Consider the following 6639-nt stretch of genomic DNA (forward strand, 5'->3'; position numbering starts at 1 on the left):
GATACAGCAAAGCACCAAATCACATGCTTAATTTCAAGCACATGTTTAAATCCAAATCCGAATGGTATACCCTCAGGCAGCTAGTCCCTCCCACTGCCCATCATTCTGCAGCTACACTGCTGTTGTTAGCGAGTTAGCACGGCTGGGTCTAGCTGAGCTGGAAATTACAGCTCCAGCGAGGACATAGCCAGAGTCCTTGTGAGTTCACTCCAGGATCCCACTGATCTTGGGGGTCTTGCTTTCAGGGGCAAAAATCTAACAGCCACAGAATTTAAGAGCATAGCTTCTCATTTGTGCTTCCTGTGCACTTCACATACACTTTCCCCTCTCATTCAGGTCTTGTGCATGTCACACATTTCCCATTTTTCATTTAACATTCGCCCCTCTAAGGACAGACACATTCAGATCCAACCAAGTCATTCAAGTCTTTCTACACTAAGCACTTCCCTGCTGGTTACAGTCAGGCCTTGTTTATGGAAAGTCACAAGAAAGCGTAACTGGCGAGTGTGTGTTACAGGGCCCCCTCTGTGCGATCCACGGAGGGTAGGATTTCTCACAAAGCCCTGGCTCTAGCAGCTCATGCTCTGAGGTCCCTGGTGTATTAGCCAAGAAGGCAGCCATCACAAGAGCATTTGTTGAAATTACTAGATCACCTGCTTTGTCCCCCATCCCTCTGGTCTGCAAGGACACAGAGCTCTGGTATAGCACTTCACAGGCAAAGAGGGGAAATTTTAGTGGGAGCCTCATGTTATAATATCAGCACACATCACTGGGGTGGAGGTGGCTAAGCCATCAGCAAAGCAGAGGAAAAAAGAAACCTTGTCCCCTTTCCTCTCCTTTTGAACAGAAGAACTGCTTGTATCACAATGGTGCCTACGGATCCTCAGTGGAAAGCAGGGCCCCTATTACGCTAGGCACTGTACAGACACAGTGAGAGACTGTGTGCCTTGAAGAGCTTATGACTTAAATAGACAGATCCAAAGGGGAAACAGAAGCAGAATAACTTGTCCACTTTCCCATACTAGGTCAATGGAAGAGTGGGGACTAGAATCCAGGTCTTCTAGTTCCAAATCCAGGGCTTTATCCACTACATCACACTGCCACTTGTAGGACTGGCTGAGGTGACACACAGTGGCATATAGATGCAGGAAATAACACTTCAAGCAGGGGATGCAGGTGCACTTAAGTAAGGGCCATAGAAACTAGACAGCCTGTCCGCCTATTTATCAAAGCACCTGCAGCCCCCATTTCAAGTCAGGTGAAACAATTAGAAATACTGTGCTAAAGGAGGATGCTTGAAGTAGATATTCCTTTCTAGGAGCTGCCTACTCAGTTGTTAACCTAAAGACCTTGAGAGATGGGAACAGCCAAAGCTACATGGGCAGAAGGCAGCTAGGTACTCTGCGTAATGAAGAATGAGCTGGAGAAGGTGAATATGACAACTCTGTAGCTAGTCATTCTACATACAGATGAACCCACTGCTTACGTATTCCATGACCAATCCTGCCCACTCTGTCTAATTTTGGTGAGTGCAGCGGGCTGGAGGAGTGATCTGGAATGAAGCTCTCTCTGCCACACCTGCTAGGATGGCCTAGATTTATCAGCGTGTTGGAAAGCTGAGTGCAAGGTGATGGATTTGTTGGCTTCAGCCCATGCCTCTCACTGCAAAGTGGACGGCTGCAGCGGAGCTGACCTCTGTGGAATGAATTATGGGAGTGTTGACATGTGAGCCTCAGGAAATAACTGATCAATATAAAGGGGGAAATTAGCCACACCATACGTGTACAGGCAAGGATATCCCAGAGAAACTTCCCAAACGCGACAAATGCTTCTCCAGTAATAGAATGTACAAGCTGATGGACTAATGACTGATTCCTGGCCCATGTGAAATGAGATGATGATCTCAGGTGTTAGGAGACAGGTCTCTACCATCCTCCATCTGCAATGCCACCCATATCCTGGGAGGGAATCCAAAGACCGTAAGGCCCCTTGAGAGGCACTGAACTCCCATTGCAATGCACTCTCTCATCAGCAAACCCTAACGAGCAGAGATAGGGAGGTCATCTCTTGCCTCAGAGGTGCCCTCCTAGAGCAGTGGTTCTCAGCATTTACCACCAGGGACCCAAGAACCACCTGTGGTTTCTTCCCACTCCCCCCCTCCACATCCCACAATCTTGTGTGTCTGCAAAGGACTGTGGGATTGGGATCCTGGCATGAAATGGCAGGTAGAATATGGGTGGTGGTGGGCCTGTTGCTGGCTGGGGATTGGAGAGGTGTTGGGTACAGGTGCGTGGTGTTATTGTGCTTTTGGAAACACTGGAGTGTGCTGGGGTTGGAGGGTCCTAGGTAGGGATGTTGCCTGTGGGGCTGATGGGAGATCCTGGGGCTCAGTACTGAAAGAGGCCTGGTTGACTTGGGAGGCTGTTACCTTTCTCCCCATCTCCACAGCTCCAGCCCAGGGCTGCTTCAGCACTGTCGGCAGAGCAGCAGCAGCAGGGGAAAGATGGGGTGAGCTGAGGACCCGACTGGACGGGAAAGAAGGGATGGGAGAGCAGGGAGGGGAGGGCAGGGCAGGAGAGGGGCAGAGGCAGAGCAGGAGGGAGCTGCTCCTTCCCTGGCTCTCACTAGGGCCTAGCAGCCCCATGGGCTTTGCTGCTGTATTTGTCCCCTCAACCAGCTCAGCAGTCCCGTGTTAGAGGTCAAGGCCAGGGCATGACTTTGGAGAAGAGAATCCCGCGTGGCCACCACTGAGCCTTCTGCCACGTGCCTGTGAAAAGCAGGGGACGAGGTGCTCAGGCTAGCACCTTCCAGCAGTACTAGATCCACTTGAAATGAAATCAAAGGGGTGGCAGGGATACGGAATAAACGGCCCGATACGGGGTTTTCTGCTTTGAACGTAACTGCCCCAAGACCACATTGACACGCACACATGCCTAGCGCAACTATACTGCACACCCAGCCTCTCCAGCACCCTCCATCCTGGGCAATAATCAGCAGAACGCTTTGCAGTTACTTTTAGCCTTCTTAAAGGTGGGTGAAATATCATCTCCCCCCTTTTACAGATGGGGAAACTGAGGCAAACAGAAGTGACACGCCCCGCTTCAGGTCCACAACAGGTCAGTGGCGTAACCTGAAATAGAATGCAGGTCTCCCCTTCACTTGTGTGATAGCTTGGGTGTCCCTGTAACCCCTCACTTGAGCACAGGGGTGCTAGTAACACAAGAGGGCCGGCAAGTCCCGGGGTATAGGACAAAGCCTGAGAGAGCTCAGTTCATTGGCTAACATGACCACTCTACTGTGGCTGGAGAGTAGGTTCCCCACACAACACTCAAGGGATGCTAGGCCTCTGATGCCCCAGGGCCATCTTTTCTTGTTGTCCTCCCATTCCCTGATTCCGGACTGGAAATCAACGACCAAGTCACAGAAGCCAGTTCGGCGCTCAATCCCCACAGTCTCTCGCAGCTTCCAGTACCAGCAACTGCATTTCTCTAGGGGGCTGCACCACGCCGCCACCCTAACACCACACCCCAGAGAGGACAATGAACGAAAAGCAAGCCACACAAAAGCCAGAGCGCCACATTCATACTTAAAACTCCATCAACCGAGCCCGCCATAGCTTTGGCATCAGAGGAGACTAGAACCTTGAAAATCAAGCCCATATTCACCCTGTACAAATTGGACTTCTGAATGAAAGTGCCTCCATGGAAATATATACTCCCCAGAAAATGAGGAAAAGAGATCAATTTGCCCATTGTTACTGATCTCTCTGTTGCCACACCTGTTCACAGTCAGCCAAGTCACCCTGTAAGAGAACTAGCATTCAATTGCAGCAATAGGTAAAACAAGGCAAATCTGGTAATCTCCCTTTGGAAAAGCCAATCATGGGCATGCAGTATTACAGCAGCACAGTGCTCCGTTGTGCCAGTTCAAGGGACTGATAAGAACCTGGTCTTTGGATTTCACTCATTTGGTTCCCCTCACCTGATGTTTGTGGGAGTTTACATCCAAAAATATGTCAAACCCAGCCCAGAAAACTTCACCTAGTTTGCGATCTGTGGGAATTTTAAGTTCGTTTGCAATGATTATTCAGACCAGGAGCTGTGCCAGGAAAACATATCTGTTTATACAGTCAGGAAACAGAAATGATATGTTACTTATGACCAATCGCAATGAAGCAACACAGCTCCCAGGTGGGATTTTGCGGTTTGAATAGCAAGCCACAAAATAAACACAAAAATTACCAAAAAATTGCTAAATAATGTCCATTAGTGAATAAATTCAAGGAAATCATCTGCTCGCAGCCATCCTGAGAGAAAGAGAAAGAGAAGAGATCAGACATCAGAAAAAAAACTTTCTCTCAGGGTAGTTAAGCACTGGAATACATTTCCAAGGAAGGTTGTGGAATCTCCATCGTTGAAGTTTTTTAAGAACAGGTTAGACAAACACCTGGCAGGGATGGTCTAGATAATATGTAGTCCTGCCATGAATGCAGGGGACTGGACCAGAAGACTTCTCGAGATCCCTTCCAGTCCTACGATTTTATGATTCCATGATTCTATAAATTATTACAAATTATTTGCTCACTCTAGGCATAATGAACTTTAGCACATGAACACTCCCAATATCAATGGCTTTCATTTAAAAACTAAGAGCCAAGGTTTTCAGAAGTGCCTAGAGATTTTGAGTGACTATGCTGAGACACTTCCTGAAAATCAGTCCCCCGAAGCAGGGTCCCCAAAATTTTGGCAAAAGCCCTGTTTCTTTGCTTCCTGCAGTTCCAAACTGAATTAAACAAAATTCTGGAGCAGCTAGTCACAAAAGGGACAGATCTTTTGCTGGTGTATTAATGGCGCTATGACAACTGACACTAGCTGAGGCTCTGCCTGGGACTGTTTTCACCCTTTAGACAGACTAGATGGGTCTTTCATACTGTTTTATTACTAATAATAACAGTACTAACAATCTTAAAGATGTCTATCAGAGTATGCAGCAGTCCAAATGCTGAAACACATAAACTGCCTCTCCTGCTCCATGCTAGCAAAACTGTTCCATATTTAGCTCAAAATCCAGCTATTCCACATTTGACCAACTGTTCTTTGTGGTGTCATCTTTGTTTGTTTATCCCCTAACTGCTCTCTGAAATTCTGGGTCTAAAAAAAAAAAAGGCATTTTTTTTTTTAAAGACAAGAAAAATAAAAAGCAAGAGCTGCTGTACAGCTGCCAGTGTGTTTTACAGTGGGGCAGAAGTCTCCATCTGCCCATTTGACAGATAAGGGAAATCAGGGACAGAGGTTAAGGGACTTTTCCAAGGTCTCATATAAGCCAGTGACAGAGCCAAGACTAAAAGTCAGGTCTCTTGATTCCCAGGCCAGCATGTGATTCCCAGGCTCACACTGCCGCCTCCTTCCTGCTGATTGCTTTTGGCTTTCTGACACGTCACCTAATCAGGCCAGGTTGCATATCCCCCTAGTTGCTCATGCATGCATTTCAAGTCATACACTGACCAATTCCCATAAGAGCCCTGACTCCAGTGTCGGCTATGGGAACATGTTGGATGCCACTACAAGCCGAGCACTCAGCTAGCAGATCATCTGGGGAAGTCTGGAGTGTCCTGAAAGGCCGTGGAAGATCTCAAGGCACGTTCCACCACACCAGGGATGATGGATCCAGTGCCTTGGAGGTAAGCAGCACATCGCAGTCGATTTAGCACATGACATTGCAAGTCACAGAAAAATACAGAGGGAGGGGCAGGAGGTACAGCCCCTGGCTAGAAAGTTATGAAACACAGAGCCAGGAGGCAAAGGGAGAGGGGCGCCTTCCGGATCAGCCACTGGGCAAGTCACTGTGGTATTTGGGCAGCTTCCTCAGCAGCAGCCTGTGTACAGATGTTTTCTCTCAGGCAGATCATTTTTCGTGTGGCCGACAGATATCATTTGGTTCCCTGGTACGAGAGGCAGCTGTAATCGCTTGTCCTTTCTCACACACGTGTCCTGGAGGTTTCTCATTAAACTTCCACATCTGTTCCTGGTTTGCTATTTCTCTGAAGATATTCCTGCTATGCCGGAGAATGTGCAGCAAAGGGTCAGGTGACATCTCAAGAGAGAGGGGGCCTCCAGAGAGCCCTCACGAGTTAGCCCTGTGGATGGTAGGTGAAGCAGTAGCAGGAGTTATTATATAGAACAGGCCATGATGGACATCAACAGGGTTTTGATATAAACAGCCCGTCACGTTGCTGCTCAAAAATGGTCCCACGCGCACTCCTTGAGGAGTCAGGAGTGGAAGAGAACGGGCACAAAGAAGTCATTGCTTCATCCCGACCTTTCTGGGTAATTAATCCAGAGTTCTGGGGGGCTCTGAAGGCGGGTGGGGTGGGTAAATTAGTAAGAGAAATGGAGTGTGGGGAAGAGAGAGAGGATCCTGGAGATTTAAACATGGAGGTGACAAGCAAACACTTTCCTACCCGCCCCACCACCAGTGGTGGGGAAACTCAGATGATTAAAGGAAGTTGCCTCTCTGTATCCCTTCTTGCAAACCCACATCCCAACAACTCAGCTGCTAGGTGCAAGCTCCATGTGTCATTTTTAGCTGCTGAGTGGTCTGGGCCCCCACCCCGCCCCCATTTTATGTATGGAGTGAAGA

Source organism: Natator depressus, chromosome 7, assembly GCF_965152275.1.
Source record: "Natator depressus isolate rNatDep1 chromosome 7, rNatDep2.hap1, whole genome shotgun sequence".
Classification (NCBI taxonomy): Eukaryota; Metazoa; Chordata; order Testudines; family Cheloniidae; genus Natator; species Natator depressus.